Source organism: Carassius gibelio, chromosome B20, assembly GCF_023724105.1.
Source record: "Carassius gibelio isolate Cgi1373 ecotype wild population from Czech Republic chromosome B20, carGib1.2-hapl.c, whole genome shotgun sequence".
In the NCBI taxonomy this organism is placed as follows: Eukaryota; Metazoa; Chordata; class Actinopteri; order Cypriniformes; family Cyprinidae; genus Carassius; species Carassius gibelio.
Window position 1 is genome coordinate 26,391,095 of NC_068415.1, and position 22,930 is coordinate 26,414,024.

Below are 22,930 nucleotides of genomic sequence, written 5' to 3' on the forward strand. Positions count from 1 at the left end.
TAATAACCCCTTTAAGATCACAGCGTGCCACTGCTGCAAAACGGTCCAGTGTCATATTTGTCTGTTGCAGAGGAGGTGCATAAATGCTTGTTGGGGAGATGCAGGTGAAGAACATAGTCAGCAGGACCAAAACCTGTGCGGGAAGAACCCAATTAATTTTTTTACACATTTTAAATAACCGCAGTATCTCCAAACAGTGCCATGCAGAATCTTTCAAGAAATGACAACAGAGAGAGCAAAAGCTTTGGAAAGCAAAGTTATCAGCACAAAAGTGCAGTTTAGGAACCGTGGTCGGCAGGGTTAGAACCTGCATGGGGAGACCCCAATGGATTTCAAGTACATCGCCTTAACCTCTCGGCCACGACTACGTATGACGGGAGCCAGACAGCTCTCTTGACTGCAGGCAGGGAAGCAACGATGCCACCAAGATTCAGAAACAAAAGAAAGCCACAGGATGAGGTTGCTAAAAGAAGCCTGGCGTCTCCGATTCTCGACACAAAAGGATGTAATGACCCCGATTTGAAAAGTGGTTGCTGCAGCCACAACACAGAGTAATAACCCCTTTAAGATCACAGTGTGCCACTGCTGCAAAACGGTCCAGTGTCATATTTGTCTGTTGCAGAGGAGGCGCATAAATGCTTGTTGTGGAGATGCAGGTGAAGAACATAGTCAGCAGGACAGAAACCTGTGCGGGGAGACCCCAATAAATTTTTTTACACATTTTATATAACCGCAGTGTCTCCACACAGTGCCATGCAGTATCTTACAAGAAAATACTGCAGAGAGAAGAAAACCCTTGGAAGGCATAGTTATCAGCACAAAAGTGCAGTGAGGGAATTGTAGTCTGCAGGGTTTGAACCTGCACAGGGAAACCCCAATGGATTTCAAGTCCATCACCTTAACTTCTCAGCCACGACTACGCTTAGAGGAAGTCAAACAGCCCTCTTGGCTGGAGGCAGGGAAGCAAAGATGCCACCAAATATTGAGTGACAAAATCCAGCTGAAGGATGAAGTGGCTAAAAGGAGCCTGGCGTCCCAGTTTCTCGACACAAAAGGCTGTCATTACCCCAATTTGAACAGGGCTTGCTGAAGCCACAACGCAGAGTACTAAACACTGTAAGATCACAGTGTGCCACTGGGCCTCAGATGCAAGGAGTCTAGCTGCATATTTATCCATTGCAGAGGAGGCGCAAAAATGCTTGTTGGGGACGTGCAGGTGAAGAACATAGTCAGCAGGACTCAAACCTGTGCGAGGAGACCCCAATATTTTTTTTTTTATACATTTTATATAAACGCAGTATCTCCAAACAGTGCCATGCAGAATCTTTCAAGAAATGACAACAGAGAGAGCAAAAGCTTTGGAAAGCACAGTTATCAGCACAAAAGTTCAATTTGGGAACTGTAGTCATCAGGGTTTGAACCTGCACGGGGAGACCCCAATGGATTTCAAATCCACCGCCTTAACCTCTCGGCCACAACTACATTTAGTGGCATCCAGACAGCTCTCTTGACTGCAGGCAGGGAAGCAAGGTTGCCACCAAGATTCAGAAACAAAAGCAAGCTGCAGGATGAGGTGGCTAAAAGAAGCTTGGTGTCTCTGATTCTCGACACAAAAGGATGTAATGACCCCGATTTGAAACGTGGTTGCTGCAACCACAACACAGAGTAATAAACCCTTTAAGATCACAGCGTGCCACTGGGCAACTGTTGCAAAACGGTCCAGTGTCATATTTGTCTGTTGCAGAGGAGGAGCATAAATGCTTGTTGGGGAGATGCAGGTGAAGAACATAGTCAGCAGGACAGAAACCTGTGCGGGAAGACCCCAATGAATTTTTTCACACGTTATATAACCGCAATATCTCAACACAGTGCCATGCAGTATCTTACAAGAAATGAGGGCAGAGAGAGCAAAAGCCTTGGAAGGCACAGTTATCAGCACAAAAGGGCAGTGTAGGAACCGTAGTCAGCAGGGTTTGAACCCACGCGGGGAGACCCCAATGGATTTCGAGTCCATCTCCTTAACCTCTTGCCACGACAACATTTAACGGCGGCTAGACAGCTCTCTTGACTGCAGGCAGGGAAGCAGGGATTCCACCAAGATTCAGAAACAAAATCAAGCTGAAGGACGAGGTGGCTAAAAGAAGCCTGGCATCTTCGATTCTCGACACAAAAGGATGTAATGACCCCGATTTGAAAAGTGGTTGCTGCAGCCACAACACAGAGTAATAAACCCTTTAAGATCACAGCGTGCCACTGCTGCAAGACGGTCCAGTGTCATATTTGTCTGTTGCAGAGGAGGCGCATAAATGCTTGTTGGGGAGATGCAGGTGAAGAACATAGTCAGCAGGACAGAAGCCTGTGCGGGAAGACCCCAATGAATTTTTTCATACTTTATATAACCGCAGTATCTCAACACAGTGCCATGTAGTATCTTACAAGAAATGAGGGCAGAGAGAGCAAAAGCCTTGGAAGGCACAGTTATCAGCACAAAAGGGCAGTGTAGGAACTGTAGTCGGCAGGGTTTGAACCTGCGCGGGGAGACCCCAATGGATTTCGAGTCCATCGCCTTAACCTCTCGGCCACGACTACGTATAACGGGAGCCAGACAGCTCTCTTGACTGCAGGCAGGGAAGCAAGGATGCCACCAAGATTCAGAAACAAAAGCAAGCTGCAGGATGAGGTGGCTAAAAGAAGCCTGGCGTCTCCGATTCTCGACACAAAAGGATGTAATGACCCCGATTTGAAAAGTGGTTGCTGCAGCCACAACACAGAGTAATAAACCCTTTAAGATCACAGCGTGCAACTGCTGCAAGACGGTCCAGTGTCATATTTGTCTGTTGCAGAGGAGGCGCATAAATGCTTGTTGGGGAGATGCAGGTGAAGAACATAGTCAGCAGGACAGAAACCTGTGCAGGAAGACCCCAATGAATTTTTTCATACTTTATATAACCGCAGTATCTCAACACAGTGCCATGTAGTATCTTACAAGAAATGAGGGCAGAGAGAGCAAAAGCCTTGGAAGGCACAGTTATCAGCACAAAAGGGCAGTGTAGGAACCGTAGTCGGCAGGGTTTGAACCTGCGCGGGGAGACCCCAATGGATTTCGAGTCCATCGCCTTAACCTCTCGGCCACGACTACGTATAACGAGAGCCAGACAGCTCTCTTGACTGCAGGCAGGGAAGCAAGGATGCCACCAAGATTCAGAAACAAAAGCAAGCTGCAGGATGAGGTGGCTAAAAGAAGCCTGGCGTCTCCGATTCTCGACACAAAAGGATGTAATGACCCCGATTTGAAAAGTGGTTGCTGCAGCCGCAACACAGAGTAATAAACCCTTTAAGATCACAGCGTGCCACTGCTGCAAGACGGTCCAGTGTCATATTTGTCTGTTGCAGAGGAGGCGCATAAATGCTTGTTGGGGAGATGCAGGTGAAGAACATAGTCAGCAGGACAGAAACCTGTGCGGGAAGACCCCAATGAATTTTTTCATACTTTATATAACCGCAGTATCTCAACACAGTGCCATGTAGTATCTTACAAGAAATGAGGGCAGAGAGAGCAAAAGCCTTGGAAGGCACAGTTATCAGCACAAAAGGGCAGTGTAGGAACCGTAGTCGGCAGGGTTTGAACCTGCGCGGGGAGACCCCAATGGATTTCGAGTCCATCGCCTTAACCTCTCGGCCACGACTACGTATAACGGGAGCCAGACAGCTCTCTTGACTGCAGGCAGGGAAGCAAGGATGCCACCAAGATTCAGAAACAAAAGCAAGCTGCAGGATGAGGTGGCTAAAAGAAGCCTGGCGTCTCCGATTCTCGACACAAAAGGATGTAATGACCCCGATTTGAAAAGTGGTTGCTGCAGCCGCAACACAGCGTAATAACCCCTTTAAGATCACAGCGTGCCACTGCTGCAAAACGGTCCAGTGTCATATTTGTCTGTTGCAGAGGAGGTGCATAAATGCTTGTTGGGGAGATGCAGGTGAAGAACATAGTCAGCAGGACCAAAACCTGTGCGGGAAGAACCCAATTAATTTTTTTACACATTTTAAATAACCGCAGTATCTCCAAACAGTGCCATGCAGAATCTTTCAAGAAATGACAACAGAGAGAGCAAAAGCTTTGGAAAGCAAAGTTATCAGCACAAAAGTGCAGTTTAGGAACCGTAGTCGGCAGGGTTAGAACCTGCATGGGGAGACCCCAATGGATTTCAAGTACATCGCCTTAACCTCTCGGCCACGACTACGTATGACGGGAGCCAGACAGCTCTCTTGACTGCAGGCAGGGAAGCAACGATGCCACCAAGATTCAGAAACAAAAGAAAGCCACAGGATGAGGTTGCTAAAAGAAGCCTGGCGTCTCCGATTCTCGACACAAAAGGATGTAATGACCCCGATTTGAAAAGTGGTTGCTGCAGCCACAACACAGAGTAATAACCCCTTTAAGATCACAGTGTGCCACTGCTGCAAAACGGTCCAGTGTCATATTTGTCTGTTGCAGAGGAGGCGCATAAATGCTTGTTGTGGAGATGCAGGTGAAGAACATAGTCAGCAGGACAGAAACCTGTGCGGGGAGACCCCAATAAATTTTTTTACACATTTTATATAACCGCAGTGTCTCCACACAGTGCCATGCAGTATCTTACAAGAAAATACTGCAGAGAGAAGAAAACCCTTGGAAGGCATAGTTATCAGCACAAAAGTGCAGTGAGGGAATTGTAGTCTGCAGGGTTTGAACCTGCACAGGGAAACCCCAATGGATTTCAAGTCCATCACCTTAACTTCTCAGCCACGACTACGCTTAGAGGAAGTCAAACAGCCCTCTTGGCTGGAGGCAGGGAAGCAAAGATGCCACCAAAGATTGAGTCACAAAATCCAGCTGAAGGATGAAGTGGCTAAAAGGAGCCTGGCGTCCCAGTTTCTCGACACAAAAGGCTGTCATTACCCCAATTTGAACAGGGCTTGCTGAAGCCACAACGCAGAGTACTAAACACTGTAAGATCACAGTGTGCCACTGGGCCTCAGATGCAAGGAGTCTAGCTGCATATTTATCCATTGCAGAGGAGGCGCAAAAATGCTTGTTGGGGACGTGCAGGTGAAGAACATAGTCAGCAGGACTCAAACCTGTGCGAGGAGACCCCAATATTTTTTTTTTTATACATTTTATATAAACGCAGTATCTCCAAACAGTGCCATGCAGAATCTTTCAAGAAATGACAACAGAGAGAGCAAAAGCTTTGGAAAGCACAGTTATCAGCACAAAAGTTCAATTTGGGAACTGTAGTCATCAGGGTTTGAACCTGCACGGGGAGACCCCAATGGATTTCAAATCCACCGCCTTAACCTCTCGGCCACAACTACATTTAGTGGCATCCAGACAGCTCTCTTGACTGCAGGCAGGGAAGCAAGGTTGCCACCAAGATTCAGAAACAAAAGCAAGCTGCAGGATGAGGTGGCTAAAAGAAGCTTGGTGTCTCTGATTCTCGACACAAAAGGATGTAATGACCCCGATTTGAAACGTGGTTGCTGCAACCACAACACAGAGTAATAAACCCTTTAAGATCACAGCGTGCCACTGGGCAACTGTTGCAAAACGGTCCAGTGTCATATTTGTCTGTTGCAGAGGAGGAGCATAAATGCTTGTTGGGGAGATGCAGGTGAAGAACATAGTCAGCAGGACAGAAACCTGTGCGGGAAGACCCCAATGAATTTTTTCACACGTTATATAACCGCAATATCTCAACACAGTGCCATGCAGTATCTTACAAGAAATGAGGGCAGAGAGAGCAAAAGCCTTGGAAGGCACAGTTATCAGCACAAAAGGGCAGTGTAGGAACCGTAGTCAGCAGGGTTTGAACCCACGCGGGGAGACCCCAATGGATTTCGAGTCCATCTCCTTAACCTCTTGCCACGACAACATTTAACGGCGGCTAGACAGCTCTCTTGACTGCAGGCAGGGAAGCAGGGATTCCACCAAGATTCAGAAACAAAATCAAGCTGAAGGACGAGGTGGCTAAAAGAAGCCTGGCATCTTCGATTCTCGACACAAAAGGATGTAATGACCCCGATTTGAAAAGTGGTTGCTGCAGCCACAACACAGAGTAATAAACCCTTTAAGATCACAGCGTGCCACTGCTGCAAGACGGTCCAGTGTCATATTTGTCTGTTGCAGAGGAGGCGCATAAATGCTTGTTGGGGAGATGCAGGTGAAGAACATAGTCAGCAGGACAGAAGCCTGTGCGGGAAGACCCCAATGAATTTTTTCATACTTTATATAACCGCAGTATCTCAACACAGTGCCATGTAGTATCTTACAAGAAATGAGGGCAGAGAGAGCAAAAGCCTTGGAAGGCACAGTTATCAGCACAAAAGGGCAGTGTAGGAACTGTAGTCGGCAGGGTTTGAACCTGCGCGGGGAGACCCCAATGGATTTCGAGTCCATCGCCTTAACCTCTCGGCCACGACTACGTATAACGGGAGCCAGACAGCTCTCTTGACTGCAGGCAGGGAAGCAAGGATGCCACCAAGATTCAGAAACAAAAGCAAGCTGCAGGATGAGGTGGCTAAAAGAAGCCTGGCGTCTCCGATTCTCGACACAAAAGGATGTAATGACCCCGATTTGAAAAGTGGTTGCTGCAGCCACAACACAGAGTAATAAACCCTTTAAGATCACAGCGTGCAACTGCTGCAAGACGGTCCAGTGTCATATTTGTCTGTTGCAGAGGAGGCGCATAAATGCTTGTTGGGGAGATGCAGGTGAAGAACATAGTCAGCAGGACAGAAACCTGTGCAGGAAGACCCCAATGAATTTTTTCATACTTTATATAACCGCAGTATCTCAACACAGTGCCATGTAGTATCTTACAAGAAATGAGGGCAGAGAGAGCAAAAGCCTTGGAAGGCACAGTTATCAGCACAAAAGGGCAGTGTAGGAACCGTAGTCGGCAGGGTTTGAACCTGCGCGGGGAGACCCCAATGGATTTCGAGTCCATCGCCTTAACCTCTCGGCCACGACTACGTATAACGAGAGCCAGACAGCTCTCTTGACTGCAGGCAGGGAAGCAAGGATGCCACCAAGATTCAGAAACAAAAGCAAGCTGCAGGATGAGGTGGCTAAAAGAAGCCTGGCGTCTCCGATTCTCGACACAAAAGGATGTAATGACCCCGATTTGAAAAGTGGTTGCTGCAGCCGCAACACAGAGTAATAAACCCTTTAAGATCACAGCGTGCCACTGCTGCAAGACGGTCCAGTGTCATATTTGTCTGTTGCAGAGGAGGCGCATAAATGCTTGTTGGGGAGATGCAGGTGAAGAACATAGTCAGCAGGACAGAAACCTGTGCGGGAAGACCCCAATGAATTTTTTCATACTTTATATAACCGCAGTATCTCAACACAGTGCCATGTAGTATCTTACAAGAAATGAGGGCAGAGAGAGCAAAAGCCTTGGAAGGCACAGTTATCAGCACAAAAGGGCAGTGTAGGAACCGTAGTCGGCAGGGTTTGAACCTGCGCGGGGAGACCCCAATGGATTTCGAGTCCATCGCCTTAACCTCTCGGCCACGACTACGTATAACGGGAGCCAGACAGCTCTCTTGACTGCAGGCAGGGAAGCAAGGATGCCACCAAGATTCAGAAACAAAAGCAAGCTGCAGGATGAGGTGGCTAAAAGAAGCCTGGCGTCTCCGATTCTCGACACAAAAGGATGTAATGACCCCGATTTGAAAAGTGGTTGCTGCAGCCGCAACACAGCGTAATAACCCCTTTAAGATCACAGCGTGCCACTGCTGCAAAACGGTCCAGTGTCATATTTGTCTGTTGCAGAGGAGGTGCATAAATGCTTGTTGGGGAGATGCAGGTGAAGAACATAGTCAGCAGGACCAAAACCTGTGCGGGAAGAACCCAATTAATTTTTTTACACATTTTAAATAACCGCAGTATCTCCAAACAGTGCCATGCAGAATCTTTCAAGAAATGACAACAGAGAGAGCAAAAGCTTTGGAAAGCAAAGTTATCAGCACAAAAGTGCAGTTTAGGAACCGTAGTCGGCAGGGTTAGAACCTGCATGGGGAGACCCCAATGGATTTCAAGTACATCGCCTTAACCTCTCGGCCACGACTACGTATGACGGGAGCCAGACAGCTCTCTTGACTGCAGGCAGGGAAGCAACGATGCCACCAAGATTCAGAAACAAAAGAAAGCCACAGGATGAGGTTGCTAAAAGAAGCCTGGCGTCTCCGATTCTCGACACAAAAGGATGTAATGACCCCGATTTGAAAAGTGGTTGCTGCAGCCACAACACAGAGTAATAACCCCTTTAAGATCACAGTGTGCCACTGCTGCAAAACGGTCCAGTGTCATATTTGTCTGTTGCAGAGGAGGCGCATAAATGCTTGTTGTGGAGATGCAGGTGAAGAACATAGTCAGCAGGACAGAAACCTGTGCGGGGAGACCCCAATAAATTTTTTTACACATTTTATATAACCGCAGTGTCTCCACACAGTGCCATGCAGTATCTTACAAGAAAATACTGCAGAGAGAAGAAAACCCTTGGAAGGCATAGTTATCAGCACAAAAGTGCAGTGAGGGAATTGTAGTCTGCAGGGTTTGAACCTGCACAGGGAAACCCCAATGGATTTCAAGTCCATCACCTTAACTTCTCAGCCACGACTACGCTTAGAGGAAGTCAAACAGCCCTCTTGGCTGGAGGCAGGGAAGCAAAGATGCCACCAAATATTGAGTGACAAAATCCAGCTGAAGGATGAAGTGGCTAAAAGGAGCCTGGCGTCCCAGTTTCTCGACACAAAAGGCTGTCATTACCCCAATTTGAACAGGGCTTGCTGAAGCCACAACGCAGAGTACTAAACACTGTAAGATCACAGTGTGCCACTGGGCCTCAGATGCAAGGAGTCTAGCTGCATATTTATCCATTGCAGAGGAGGCGCAAAAATGCTTGTTGGGGACGTGCAGGTGAAGAACATAGTCAGCAGGACTCAAACCTGTGCGAGGAGACCCCAATATTTTTTTTTTTATACATTTTATATAAACGCAGTATCTCCAAACAGTGCCATGCAGAATCTTTCAAGAAATGACAACAGAGAGAGCAAAAGCTTTGGAAAGCACAGTTATCAGCACAAAAGTTCAATTTGGGAACTGTAGTCATCAGGGTTTGAACCTGCACGGGGAGACCCCAATGGATTTCAAATCCACCGCCTTAACCTCTCGGCCACAACTACATTTAGTGGCATCCAGACAGCTCTCTTGACTGCAGGCAGGGAAGCAAGGTTGCCACCAAGATTCAGAAACAAAAGCAAGCTGCAGGATGAGGTGGCTAAAAGAAGCTTGGTGTCTCTGATTCTCGACACAAAAGGATGTAATGACCCCGATTTGAAACGTGGTTGCTGCAACCACAACACAGAGTAATAAACCCTTTAAGATCACAGCGTGCCACTGGGCAACTGTTGCAAAACGGTCCAGTGTCATATTTGTCTGTTGCAGAGGAGGAGCATAAATGCTTGTTGGGGAGATGCAGGTGAAGAACATAGTCAGCAGGACAGAAACCTGTGCGGGAAGACCCCAATGAATTTTTTCACACGTTATATAACCGCAATATCTCAACACAGTGCCATGCAGTATCTTACAAGAAATGAGGGCAGAGAGAGCAAAAGCCTTGGAAGGCACAGTTATCAGCACAAAAGGGCAGTGTAGGAACCGTAGTCAGCAGGGTTTGAACCCACGCGGGGAGACCCCAATGGATTTCGAGTCCATCTCCTTAACCTCTTGCCACGACAACATTTAACGGCGGCTAGACAGCTCTCTTGACTGCAGGCAGGGAAGCAGGGATTCCACCAAGATTCAGAAACAAAATCAAGCTGAAGGACGAGGTGGCTAAAAGAAGCCTGGCATCTTCGATTCTCGACACAAAAGGATGTAATGACCCCGATTTGAAAAGTGGTTGCTGCAGCCACAACACAGAGTAATAAACCCTTTAAGATCACAGCGTGCCACTGCTGCAAGACGGTCCAGTGTCATATTTGTCTGTTGCAGAGGAGGCGCATAAATGCTTGTTGGGGAGATGCAGGTGAAGAACATAGTCAGCAGGACAGAAGCCTGTGCGGGAAGACCCCAATGAATTTTTTCATACTTTATATAACCGCAGTATCTCAACACAGTGCCATGTAGTATCTTACAAGAAATGAGGGCAGAGAGAGCAAAAGCCTTGGAAGGCACAGTTATCAGCACAAAAGGGCAGTGTAGGAACTGTAGTCGGCAGGGTTTGAACCTGCGCGGGGAGACCCCAATGGATTTCGAGTCCATCGCCTTAACCTCTCGGCCACGACTACGTATAACGGGAGCCAGACAGCTCTCTTGACTGCAGGCAGGGAAGCAAGGATGCCACCAAGATTCAGAAACAAAAGCAAGCTGCAGGATGAGGTGGCTAAAAGAAGCCTGGCGTCTCCGATTCTCGACACAAAAGGATGTAATGACCCCGATTTGAAAAGTGGTTGCTGCAGCCACAACACAGAGTAATAAACCCTTTAAGATCACAGCGTGCAACTGCTGCAAGACGGTCCAGTGTCATATTTGTCTGTTGCAGAGGAGGCGCATAAATGCTTGTTGGGGAGATGCAGGTGAAGAACATAGTCAGCAGGACAGAAACCTGTGCAGGAAGACCCCAATGAATTTTTTCATACTTTATATAACCGCAGTATCTCAACACAGTGCCATGTAGTATCTTACAAGAAATGAGGGCAGAGAGAGCAAAAGCCTTGGAAGGCACAGTTATCAGCACAAAAGGGCAGTGTAGGAACCGTAGTCGGCAGGGTTTGAACCTGCGCGGGGAGACCCCAATGGATTTCGAGTCCATCGCCTTAACCTCTCGGCCACGACTACGTATAACGAGAGCCAGACAGCTCTCTTGACTGCAGGCAGGGAAGCAAGGATGCCACCAAGATTCAGAAACAAAAGCAAGCTGCAGGATGAGGTGGCTAAAAGAAGCCTGGCGTCTCCGATTCTCGACACAAAAGGATGTAATGACCCCGATTTGAAAAGTGGTTGCTGCAGCCGCAACACAGAGTAATAAACCCTTTAAGATCACAGCGTGCCACTGCTGCAAGACGGTCCAGTGTCATATTTGTCTGTTGCAGAGGAGGCGCATAAATGCTTGTTGGGGAGATGCAGGTGAAGAACATAGTCAGCAGGACAGAAACCTGTGCGGGAAGACCCCAATGAATTTTTTCATACTTTATATAACCGCAGTATCTCAACACAGTGCCATGTAGTATCTTACAAGAAATGAGGGCAGAGAGAGCAAAAGCCTTGGAAGGCACAGTTATCAGCACAAAAGGGCAGTGTAGGAACCGTAGTCGGCAGGGTTTGAACCTGCGCGGGGAGACCCCAATGGATTTCGAGTCCATCGCCTTAACCTCTCGGCCACGACTACGTATAACGGGAGCCAGACAGCTCTCTTGACTGCAGGCAGGGAAGCAAGGATGCCACCAAGATTCAGAAACAAAAGCAAGCTGCAGGATGAGGTGGCTAAAAGAAGCCTGGCGTCTCCGATTCTCGACACAAAAGGATGTAATGACCCCGATTTGAAAAGTGGTTGCTGCAGCCGCAACACAGCGTAATAACCCCTTTAAGATCACAGCGTGCCACTGCTGCAAAACGGTCCAGTGTCATATTTGTCTGTTGCAGAGGAGGTGCATAAATGCTTGTTGGGGAGATGCAGGTGAAGAACATAGTCAGCAGGACCAAAACCTGTGCGGGAAGAACCCAATTAATTTTTTTACACATTTTAAATAACCGCAGTATCTCCAAACAGTGCCATGCAGAATCTTTCAAGAAATGACAACAGAGAGAGCAAAAGCTTTGGAAAGCAAAGTTATCAGCACAAAAGTGCAGTTTAGGAACCGTAGTCGGCAGGGTTAGAACCTGCATGGGGAGACCCCAATGGATTTCAAGTACATCGCCTTAACCTCTCGGCCACGACTACGTATGACGGGAGCCAGACAGCTCTCTTGACTGCAGGCAGGGAAGCAACGATGCCACCAAGATTCAGAAACAAAAGAAAGCCACAGGATGAGGTTGCTAAAAGAAGCCTGGCGTCTCCGATTCTCGACACAAAAGGATGTAATGACCCCGATTTGAAAAGTGGTTGCTGCAGCCACAACACAGAGTAATAACCCCTTTAAGATCACAGTGTGCCACTGCTGCAAAACGGTCCAGTGTCATATTTGTCTGTTGCAGAGGAGGCGCATAAATGCTTGTTGTGGAGATGCAGGTGAAGAACATAGTCAGCAGGACAGAAACCTGTGCGGGGAGACCCCAATAAATTTTTTTACACATTTTATATAACCGCAGTGTCTCCACACAGTGCCATGCAGTATCTTACAAGAAAATACTGCAGAGAGAAGAAAACCCTTGGAAGGCATAGTTATCAGCACAAAAGTGCAGTGAGGGAATTGTAGTCTGCAGGGTTTGAACCTGCACAGGGAAACCCCAATGGATTTCAAGTCCATCACCTTAACTTCTCAGCCACGACTACGCTTAGAGGAAGTCAAACAGCCCTCTTGGCTGGAGGCAGGGAAGCAAAGATGCCACCAAAGATTGAGTCACAAAATCCAGCTGAAGGATGAAGTGGCTAAAAGGAGCCTGGCGTCCCAGTTTCTCGACACAAAAGGCTGTCATTACCCCAATTTGAACAGGGCTTGCTGAAGCCACAACGCAGAGTACTAAACACTGTAAGATCACAGTGTGCCACTGGGCCTCAGATGCAAGGAGTCTAGCTGCATATTTATCCATTGCAGAGGAGGCGCAAAAATGCTTGTTGGGGACGTGCAGGTGAAGAACATAGTCAGCAGGACTCAAACCTGTGCGAGGAGACCCCAATATTTTTTTTTTTATACATTTTATATAAACGCAGTATCTCCAAACAGTGCCATGCAGAATCTTTCAAGAAATGACAACAGAGAGAGCAAAAGCTTTGGAAAGCACAGTTATCAGCACAAAAGTTCAATTTGGGAACTGTAGTCATCAGGGTTTGAACCTGCACGGGGAGACCCCAATGGATTTCAAATCCACCGCCTTAACCTCTCGGCCACAACTACATTTAGTGGCATCCAGACAGCTCTCTTGACTGCAGGCAGGGAAGCAAGGTTGCCACCAAGATTCAGAAACAAAAGCAAGCTGCAGGATGAGGTGGCTAAAAGAAGCTTGGTGTCTCTGATTCTCGACACAAAAGGATGTAATGACCCCGATTTGAAACGTGGTTGCTGCAACCACAACACAGAGTAATAAACCCTTTAAGATCACAGCGTGCCACTGGGCAACTGTTGCAAAACGGTCCAGTGTCATATTTGTCTGTTGCAGAGGAGGAGCATAAATGCTTGTTGGGGAGATGCAGGTGAAGAACATAGTCAGCAGGACAGAAACCTGTCCGGGAAGACCCCAATGAATTTTTTCACACGTTATATAACCGCAATATCTCAACACAGTGCAATGCAGTATCTTACAAGAAATGAGGGCAGAGAGAGCAAAAGCCTTGGAAGGCACAGTTATCAGCACAAAAGGGCAGTGTAGGAACCGTAGTCAGCAGGGTTTGAACCCACGCGGGGAGACCCCAATGGATTTCGAGTCCATCTCCTTAACCTCTTGCCACGACAACATTTAACGGCGGCTAGACAGCTCTCTTGACTGCAGGCAGGGAAGCAGGGATTCCACCAAGATTCAGAAACAAAATCAAGCTGAAGGACGAGGTGGCTAAAAGAAGCCTGGCATCTTCGATTCTCGACACAAAAGGATGTAATGACCCCGATTTGAAAAGTGGTTGCTGCAGCCACAACACAGAGTAATAAACCCTTTAAGATCACAGCGTGCCACTGCTGCAAGACGGTCCAGTGTCATATTTGTCTGTTGCAGAGGAGGCGCATAAATGCTTGTTGGGGAGATGCAGGTGAAGAACATAGTCAGCAGGACAGAAGCCTGTGCGGGAAGACCCCAATGAATTTTTTCATACTTTATATAACCGCAGTATCTCAACACAGTGCCATGTAGTATCTTACAAGAAATGAGGGCAGAGAGAGCAAAAGCCTTGGAAGGCACAGTTATCAGCACAAAAGGGCAGTGTAGGAACTGTAGTCGGCAGGGTTTGAACCTGCGCGGGGAGACCCCAATGGATTTCGAGTCCATCGCCTTAACCTCTCGGCCACGACTACGTATAACGGGAGCCAGACAGCTCTCTTGACTGCAGGCAGGGAAGCAAGGATGCCACCAAGATTCAGAAACAAAAGCAAGCTGCAGGATGAGGTGGCTAAAAGAAGCCTGGCGTCTCCGATTCTCGACACAAAAGGATGTAATGACCCCGATTTGAAAAGTGGTTGCTGCAGCCACAACACAGAGTAATAAACCCTTTAAGATCACAGCGTGCAACTGCTGCAAGACGGTCCAGTGTCATATTTGTCTGTTGCAGAGGAGGCGCATAAATGCTTGTTGGGGAGATGCAGGTGAAGAACATAGTCAGCAGGACAGAAACCTGTGCAGGAAGACCCCAATGAATTTTTTCATACTTTATATAACCGCAGTATCTCAACACAGTGCCATGTAGTATCTTACAAGAAATGAGGGCAGAGAGAGCAAAAGCCTTGGAAGGCACAGTTATCAGCACAAAAGGGCAGTGTAGGAACCGTAGTCGGCAGGGTTTGAACCTGCGCGGGGAGACCCCAATGGATTTCGAGTCCATCGCCTTAACCTCTCGGCCACGACTACGTATAACGAGAGCCAGACAGCTCTCTTGACTGCAGGCAGGGAAGCAAGGATGCCACCAAGATTCAGAAACAAAAGCAAGCTGCAGGATGAGGTGGCTAAAAGAAGCCTGGCGTCTCCGATTCTCGACACAAAAGGATGTAATGACCCCGATTTGAAAAGTGGTTGCTGCAGCCGCAACACAGAGTAATAAACCCTTTAAGATCACAGCGTGCCACTGCTGCAAGACGGTCCAGTGTCATATTTGTCTGTTGCAGAGGAGGCGCATAAATGCTTGTTGGGGAGATGCAGGTGAAGAACATAGTCAGCAGGACAGAAACCTGTGCGGGAAGACCCCAATGAATTTTTTCATACTTTATATAACCGCAGTATCTCAACACAGTGCCATGTAGTATCTTACAAGAAATGAGGGCAGAGAGAGCAAAAGCCTTGGAAGGCACAGTTATCAGCACAAAAGGGCAGTGTAGGAACCGTAGTCGGCAGGGTTTGAACCTGCGCGGGGAGACCCCAATGGATTTCGAGTCCATCGCCTTAACCTCTCGGCCACGACTACGTATAACGGGAGCCAGACAGCTCTCTTGACTGCAGGCAGGGAAGCAAGGATGCCACCAAGATTCAGAAACAAAAGCAAGCTGCAGGATGAGGTGGCTAAAAGAAGCCTGGCGTCTCCGATTCTCGACACAAAAGGATGTAATGACCCCGATTTGAAAAGTGGTTGCTGCAGCCGCAACACAGCGTAATAACCCCTTTAAGATCACAGCGTGCCACTGCTGCAAAACGGTCCAGTGTCATATTTGTCTGTTGCAGAGGAGGTGCATAAATGCTTGTTGGGGAGATGCAGGTGAAGAACATAGTCAGCAGGACCAAAACCTGTGCGGGAAGAACCCAATTAATTTTTTTACACATTTTAAATAACCGCAGTATCTCCAAACAGTGCCATGCAGAATCTTTCAAGAAATGACAACAGAGAGAGCAAAAGCTTTGGAAAGCAAAGTTATCAGCACAAAAGTGCAGTTTAGGAACCGTAGTCGGCAGGGTTAGAACCTGCATGGGGAGACCCCAATGGATTTCAAGTACATCGCCTTAACCTCTCGGCCACGACTACGTATGACGGGAGCCAGACAGCTCTCTCGACTGCAGGCAGGGAAGCAACGATGCCACCAAGATTCAGAAACAAAAGAAAGCCACAGGATGAGGTTGCTAAAAGAAGCCTGGCGTCTCCGATTCTCGACACAAAAGGATGTAATGACCCCGATTTGAAAAGTGGTTGCTGCAGCCACAACACAGAGTAATAACCCCTTTAAGATCACAGTGTGCCACTGCTGCAAAACGGTCCAGTGTCATATTTGTCTGTTGCAGAGGAGGCGCATAAATGCTTGTTGTGGAGATGCAGGTGAAGAACATAGTCAGCAGGACAGAAACCTGTGCGGGGAGACCCCAATAAATTTTTTTACACATTTTATATAACCGCAGTGTCTCCACACAGTGCCATGCAGTATCTTACAAGAAAATACTGCAGAGAGAAGAAAACCCTTGGAAGGCATAGTTATCAGCACAAAAGTGCAGTGAGGGAATTGTAGTCTGCAGGGTTTGAACCTGCACAGGGAAACCCCAATGGATTTCAAGTCCATCACCTTAACTTCTCAGCCACGACTACGCTTAGAGGAAGTCAAACAGCCCTCTTGGCTGGAGGCAGGGAAGCAAAGATGCCACCAAAGATTGAGTCACAAAATCCAGCTGAAGGATGAAGTGGCTAAAAGGAGCCTGGCGTCCCAGTTTCTCGACACAAAAGGCTGTCATTACCCCAATTTGAACAGGGCTTGCTGAAGCCACAACGCAGAGTACTAAACACTGTAAGATCACAGTGTGCCACTGGGCCTCAGATGCAAGGAGTCTAGCTGCATATTTATCCATTGCAGAGGAGGCGCAAAAATGCTTGTTGGGGACGTGCAGGTGAAGAACATAGTCAGCAGGACTCAAACCTGTGCGAGGAGACCCCAATATTTTTTTTTTTATACATTTTATATAAACGCAGTATCTCCAAACAGTGCCATGCAGAATCTTTCAAGAAATGACAACAGAGAGAGCAAAAGCTTTGGAAAGCACAGTTATCAGCACAAAAGTTCAATTTGGGAACTGTAGTCATCAGGGTTTGAACCTGCACGGGGAGACCCCAATGGATTTCAAATCCACCGCCTTAACCTCTCGGCCACAACTACATTTAGTGGCATCCAGACAGCTCTCTTGACTGCAGGCAGGGAAGCAAGGTTGCCACCAAGATTCAGAAACAAAAGCAAGCTGCAGGATGAGGTGGCTAAAAGAAGCTTGGTGTCTCTGATTCTCGACACAAAAGGATGTAATGACCCCGATTTGAAACGTGGTTGCTGCAACCACAACACAGAGTAATAAACCCTTTAAGATCACAGCGTGCCACTGGGCAACTGTTGCAAAACGGTCCAGTGTCATATTTGTCTGTTGCAGAGGAGGAGCATAAATGCTTGTTGGGGAGATGCAGGTGAAGAACATAGTCAGCAGGACAGAAACCTGTGCGGGAAGACCCCAATGAATTTTTTCACACGTTATATAACCGCAATATCTCAACACAGTGCCATGCAGTATCTTACAAGAAATGAGGGCAGAGAGAGCAAAAGCCTTGGAAGGCACAGTTATCAGCACAAAAGGGCAGTGTAGGAACCGTAGTCAGCAGGGTTTGAACCCACGCGGGGAGACCCCAATGGATTTCGAGTCCATCTCCTTAACCTCTTGCCACGACAACATTTAACGGCGGCTAGACAGCTCTCTTGACTGCAGGCAGGGAAGCAGGGATTCCACCAAGATTCAGAAACAAAATCAAGCTGAAGGACGAGGTGGCTAAAAGAAGCCTGGCATCTTCGATTCTCGACACAAAAGGATGTAATGACCCCGATTTGAAAAGTGGTTGCTGCAGCCACAACACAGAGTAATAAACCCTTTAAGATCACAGCGTGCCACTGCTGCAAGACGGTCCAGTGTCATATTTGTCTGTTGCAGAGGAGGCGCATAAATGCTTGTTGGGGAGATGCAGGTGAAGAACATAGTCAGCAGGACAGAAGCCTGTGCGGGAAGACCCCAATGAATTTTTTCATACTTTATATAACCGCAGTATCTCAACACAGTGCCATGTAGTATCTTACAAGAAATGAGGGCAGAGAGAGCAAAAGCCTTGGAAGGCACAGTTATCAGCACAAAAGGGCAGTGTAGGAACCGTAGTCGGCAGGGTTTGAACCTGCGCGGGGAGACCCCAATGGATTTCGAGTCCATCGCCTTAACCTCTCGGCCACGACTACGTATAACGGGAGCCAGACAGCTCTCTTGACTGCAGGCAGGGAAGCAAGGATGCCACCAAGATTCAGAAACAAAAGCAAGCTGCAGGATGAGGTGGCTAAAAGAAGCCTGGCGTCTCCGATTCTCGACACAAAAGGATGTAATGACCCCGATTTGAAAAGTGGTTGCTGCAGCCGCAACACAGCGTAATAACCCCTTTAAGATCACAGCGTGCCACTGCTGCAAAACGGTCCAGTGTCATATTTGTCTGTTGCAGAGGAGGTGCATAAATGCTTGTTGGGGAGATGCAGGTGAAGAACATAGTCAGCAGGACCAAAACCTGTGCGGGAAGAACCCAATTAATTTTTTTACACATTTTAAATAACCGCAGTATCTCCAAACAGTGCCATGCAGAATCTTTCAAGAAATGACAACAGAGAGAGCAAAAGCTTTGGAAAGCAAAGTTATCAGCACAAAAGTGCAGTTTAGGAACCGTAGTCGGCAGGGTTAGAACCTGCATGGGGAGACCCCAATGGATTTCAAGTACATCGCCTTAACCTCTCGGCCACGACTACGTATGACGGGAGCCAGACAGCTCTCTTGACTGCAGGCAGGGAAGCAACGATGCCACCAAGATTCAGAAACAAAAGAAAGCCACAGGATGAGGTTGCTAAAAGAAGCCTGGCGTCTCCGATTCTCGACACAAAAGGATGTAATGACCCCGATTTGAAAAGTGGTTGCTGCAGCCACAACACAGAGTAATAACCCCTTTAAGATCACAGTGTGCCACTGCTGCAAAACGGTCCAGTGTCATATTTGTCTGTTGCAGAGGAGGCGCATAAATGCTTGTTGTGGAGATGCAGGTGAAGAACATAGTCAGCAGGACAGAAACCTGTGCGGGGAGACCCCAATAAATTTTTTTACACATTTTATATAACCGCAGTGTCTCCACACAGTGCCATGCAGTATCTTACAAGAAAATACTGCAGAGAGAAGAAAACCCTTGGAAGGCATAGTTATCAGCACAAAAGTGCAGTGAGGGAATTGTAGTCTGCAGGGTTTGAACCTGCACAGGGAAACCCCAATGGATTTCAAGTCCATCACCTTAACTTCTCAGCCACGACTACGCTTAGAGGAAGTCAAACAGCCCTCTTGGCTGGAGGCAGGGAAGCAAAGATGCCACCAAAGATTGAGTCACAAAATCCAGCTGAAGGATGAAGTGGCTAAAAGGAGCCTGGCGTCCCAGTTTCTCGACACAAAAGGCTGTCATTACCCCAATTTGAACAGGGCTTGCTGAAGCCACAACGCAGAGTACTAAACACTGTAAGATCACAGTGTGCCACTGGGCCTCAGATGCAAGGAGTCTAGCTGCATATTTATCCATTGCAGAGGAGGCGCAAAAATGCTTGTTGGGGACGTGCAGGTGAAGAACATAGTCAGCAGGACTCAAACCTGTGCGAGGAGACCCCAATATTTTTTTTTTTATACATTTTATATAAACGCAGTATCTCCAAACAGTGCCATGCAGAATCTTTCAAGAAATGACAACAGAGAGAGCAAAAGCTTTGGAAAGCACAGTTATCAGCACAAAAGTTCAATTTGGGAACTGTAGTCATCAGGGTTTGAACCTGCACGGGGAGACCCCAATGGATTTCAAATCCACCGCCTTAACCTCTCGGCCACAACTACATTTAGTGGCATCCAGACAGCTCTCTTGACTGCAGGCAGGGAAGCAAGGTTGCCACCAAGATTCAGAAACAAAAGCAAGCTGCAGGATGAGGTGGCTAAAAGAAGCCTGCCGTCTCCGATTCTCGACACAAAAGGATGTAATGACCCCGATTTGAAAAGTGGTTGCTGCAGCCACAACACAGAGTAATAACCCCTTTAAGATCACAGTGTGCCACTGCTTCAAAACGGTCCAGTGTCATATTTGTCTGTTGCAGAGGAGGCGCATAAATGCTTGTTGGGGAGATGCAGGTGAAGAACATAGTCAGCAGGACAGAAACCTGTGCGGGAAAACCCCAATGAATTTTTTCATACTTTATATAACCGCAGTATCTCAACACAGTGCCATGTAGTATCTTACAAGAAATGAGGGCAGAGAGAGCAAAAGCCTTGGAAGGCACAGTTATCAGCACAAAAGGGCAGTGTAGGAACCGTAGTCGGCAGGGTTTGAACCTGCACGGGGAGACCCCAATGGATTTCGAGTCCATCGCCTTAACCTCTCGGCCACGACTACGTATAACGGGAGCCAGACAGCTCTCTTGACTGCAGGCAGGGAAGCAAGGATGCCACCAAGATTCAGAAACAAAAGCAAGCTGCAGGATGAGGTGGCTAAAAGAAGCCTGGCGTCTCCGATTCTCGACACAAAAGGATGTAATGACCCCGATTTGAAAAGTGGTTGCTGCAGCCGCAACACAGCGTAATAACCCCTTTAAGATCACAGCGTGCAACTGCTGCAAAACGGTCCAGTGTCATATTTGTCTGTTGCAGAGGAGGTGCATAAATGCTTGTTGGGGAGATGCAGGTGAAGAACATAGTCAGCAGGACCAAAACCTGTGCGGGAAGAACCCAATTAATTTTTTTACACATTTTAAATAACCGCAGTATCTCCAAACAGTGCCATGCAGAATCTTTCAAGAAATGACAACAGAGAGAGCAAAAGCTTTGGAAAGCAAAGTTATCAGCACAAAAGTGCAGTTTAGGAACCGTAGTCGGCAGGGTTAGAACCTGCATGGGGAGACCCCAATGGATTTCAAGTACATCGCCTTAACCTCTCGGCCACGACTACGTATGACGGGAGCCAGACAGCTCTCTTGACTGCAGGCAGGGAAGCAACGATGCCACCAAGATTCAGAAACAAAAGAAAGCCGCAGGATGAGGTTGCTAAAAGAAGCCTGGCGTCTCCGATTCTCGACACAAAAGGATGTAATGACCCCGATTTGAAAAGTGGTTGCTGCAGCCACAACACAGAGTAATAACCCCTTTAAGATCACAGTGTGCCACTGCTGCAAAACGGTCCAGTGTCATATTTGTCTGTTGCAGAGGAGGCGCATAAATGCTTGTTGTGGAGATGCAGGTGAAGAACATAGTCAGCAGGACAGAAACCTGTGCGGGGAGACCCCAATAAATTTTTTTACACATTTTATATAACCGCAGTGTCTCCACACAGTGCCATGCAGTATCTTACAAGAAAATACTGCAGAGAGAAGAAAACCCTTGGAAGGCATAGTTATCAGCACTAAAGTGCAGTGAGGGAATTGTAGTCTGCAGGGTTTGAACCTGCACAGGGAAACCCCAATGGATTTCAAGTCCATCACCTTAACTTCTCAGCCACGACTACGCTTAGAGGAAGTCAAACAGCCCTCTTGGCTGGAGGCAGGGAAGCAAAGATGCCACCAAAGATTGAGTCACAAAATCCAGCTGAAGGATGAAGTGGCTAAAAGGAGCCTGGCGTCCCAGTTTCTCGACACAAAAGGCTGTCATTACCCCAATTTGAACAGGGCTTGCTGAAGCCACAACGCAGAGTACTAAACACCTCAGATGCAAGGAATCTAGCTGCATATTTATCCATTGCAGAGGAGGCGCAAAAATGCTTGTTGGGGACGTGCAGGTGAAGAACATAGTCAGCAGGAATCTAACCTGTGCGAGGAGACCCCAATAATTTTTTTTATACATTTTATATAAACGCAGTATCTCCACACAGTGCCATGCAGAATCTTTCAAGAAATGACAACAGAGAGAGCAAAAGCTTTGGAAAGCACAGTTATCAGCACAAAAGTTCAATTTGGGAACTGTAGTCATCAGGGTTTGAACCTGCACGGGGAGACCCCAATGGATTTCAAATCCACCGCCTTAACCTCTCGGCCACAACTACATTTAGTGGCATCCAGACAGCTCTCTTGACTGCAGGCAGAGAAGCAAGGTTGCCACCAAGATTCAGAAACAAAAGCAAGCTGCAGGATGAGGTGGCTAAAAGAAGCTTGGTGTCTCCGATTCTCGACACAAAAGGATGTAATGACCCCGATTTGAAACGTGGTTGCTGCAGCCACAACACAGAGTAATAAACCCTTTAAGATCACAGCGTGCCACTGGGCAACTGTTGCAAAACGGTCCAGTGTCATATTTGTCTGTTGCAGAGGAGGAGCATAAATGCTTGTTGGGGAGATGCAGGTGAAGAACATAGTCAGCAGGACAGAAACCTGTGCGGGAAGACCCCAATGAATTTTTTCACACGTTATATAACCGCAATATCTCAACACAGTGCCATGCAGTATCTTACAAGAAATGAGGGCAGAGAGAGCAAAAGCCTTGGAAGGCACAGTTATCAGCACAAAAGGGCAGTGTAGGAACCGTAGTCAGCAGGGTTTGAACCCACGCGGGGAGACCCCAATGGATTTCGAGTCCATCTCCTTAACCTCTTGCCACGACAACATTTAACGGCGGCTAGACAGCTCTCTTGACTGCAGGCAGGGAAGCAGGGATTCCACCAAGATTCAGAAACAAAATCAAGCTGAAGGACGAGGTGGCTAAAAGAAGCCTTGCATCTTCGATTCTCGACACAAAAGGATGTAATGACCCCGATTTGAAAAGTGGTTGCTGCAGCCACAACACAGAGTAATAAACCCTTTAAGATCACAGCGTGCCACTGCTGCAAGACGGTCCAGTGTCATATTTGTCTGTTGCAGAGGAGGCGCATAAATGCTTGTTGGGGAGATGCAGGTGAAGAACATAGTCAGCAGGACAGAAGCCTGTGCGGGAAGACCCCAATGAATTTTTTCATACTTTATATAACCGCAGTATCTCAACACAGTGCCATGTAGTATCTTACAAGAAATGAGGGCAGAGAGAGCAAAAGCCTTGGAAGGCAAA

General features: G+C 47.5%; 14 non-coding genes across 14 annotated transcripts; all 14 read right to left on the reverse strand.

The window, feature by feature from the left end:
• Positions 1-2,507: 2,507 nt before the first annotated feature.
• On the reverse strand, positions 2,508-2,589 carry trnas-cga (transfer RNA serine (anticodon CGA)). Its single transcript has one exon. It is a non-coding gene; the product is annotated as a tRNA-Ser (tRNA).
• Positions 2,590-3,057: 468 nt separating this feature from the next.
• Positions 3,058-3,139, reverse strand: trnas-cga (transfer RNA serine (anticodon CGA)). The gene has a single exon. It is a non-coding gene; the product is annotated as a tRNA-Ser (tRNA).
• Positions 3,140-3,607: 468 nt separating this feature from the next.
• On the reverse strand, positions 3,608-3,689 carry trnas-cga (transfer RNA serine (anticodon CGA)). The gene has a single exon. It is a non-coding gene; the product is annotated as a tRNA-Ser (tRNA).
• A 2,691-nt stretch (positions 3,690-6,380) lies between these two features.
• Positions 6,381-6,462, reverse strand: trnas-cga (transfer RNA serine (anticodon CGA)). Its single transcript has one exon. It is a non-coding gene; the product is annotated as a tRNA-Ser (tRNA).
• A 468-nt stretch (positions 6,463-6,930) lies between these two features.
• trnas-cga (transfer RNA serine (anticodon CGA)) lies at positions 6,931-7,012 on the reverse strand. Its single transcript has one exon. It is a non-coding gene; the product is annotated as a tRNA-Ser (tRNA).
• A 468-nt stretch (positions 7,013-7,480) lies between these two features.
• trnas-cga (transfer RNA serine (anticodon CGA)) lies at positions 7,481-7,562 on the reverse strand. The gene has a single exon. It is a non-coding gene; the product is annotated as a tRNA-Ser (tRNA).
• A 2,691-nt stretch (positions 7,563-10,253) lies between these two features.
• trnas-cga (transfer RNA serine (anticodon CGA)) lies at positions 10,254-10,335 on the reverse strand. The gene has a single exon. It is a non-coding gene; the product is annotated as a tRNA-Ser (tRNA).
• Positions 10,336-10,803: 468 nt separating this feature from the next.
• Positions 10,804-10,885, reverse strand: trnas-cga (transfer RNA serine (anticodon CGA)). Its single transcript has one exon. It is a non-coding gene; the product is annotated as a tRNA-Ser (tRNA).
• A 468-nt stretch (positions 10,886-11,353) lies between these two features.
• trnas-cga (transfer RNA serine (anticodon CGA)) lies at positions 11,354-11,435 on the reverse strand. Its single transcript has one exon. It is a non-coding gene; the product is annotated as a tRNA-Ser (tRNA).
• A 2,691-nt stretch (positions 11,436-14,126) lies between these two features.
• On the reverse strand, positions 14,127-14,208 carry trnas-cga (transfer RNA serine (anticodon CGA)). Its single transcript has one exon. It is a non-coding gene; the product is annotated as a tRNA-Ser (tRNA).
• A 468-nt stretch (positions 14,209-14,676) lies between these two features.
• trnas-cga (transfer RNA serine (anticodon CGA)) lies at positions 14,677-14,758 on the reverse strand. The gene has a single exon. It is a non-coding gene; the product is annotated as a tRNA-Ser (tRNA).
• A 468-nt stretch (positions 14,759-15,226) lies between these two features.
• On the reverse strand, positions 15,227-15,308 carry trnas-cga (transfer RNA serine (anticodon CGA)). The gene has a single exon. It is a non-coding gene; the product is annotated as a tRNA-Ser (tRNA).
• A 2,691-nt stretch (positions 15,309-17,999) lies between these two features.
• Positions 18,000-18,081, reverse strand: trnas-cga (transfer RNA serine (anticodon CGA)). Its single transcript has one exon. It is a non-coding gene; the product is annotated as a tRNA-Ser (tRNA).
• Positions 18,082-20,215: 2,134 nt separating this feature from the next.
• On the reverse strand, positions 20,216-20,297 carry trnas-cga (transfer RNA serine (anticodon CGA)). The gene has a single exon. It is a non-coding gene; the product is annotated as a tRNA-Ser (tRNA).
• Between the last annotated feature and the right edge of the window lie 2,633 nt (positions 20,298-22,930).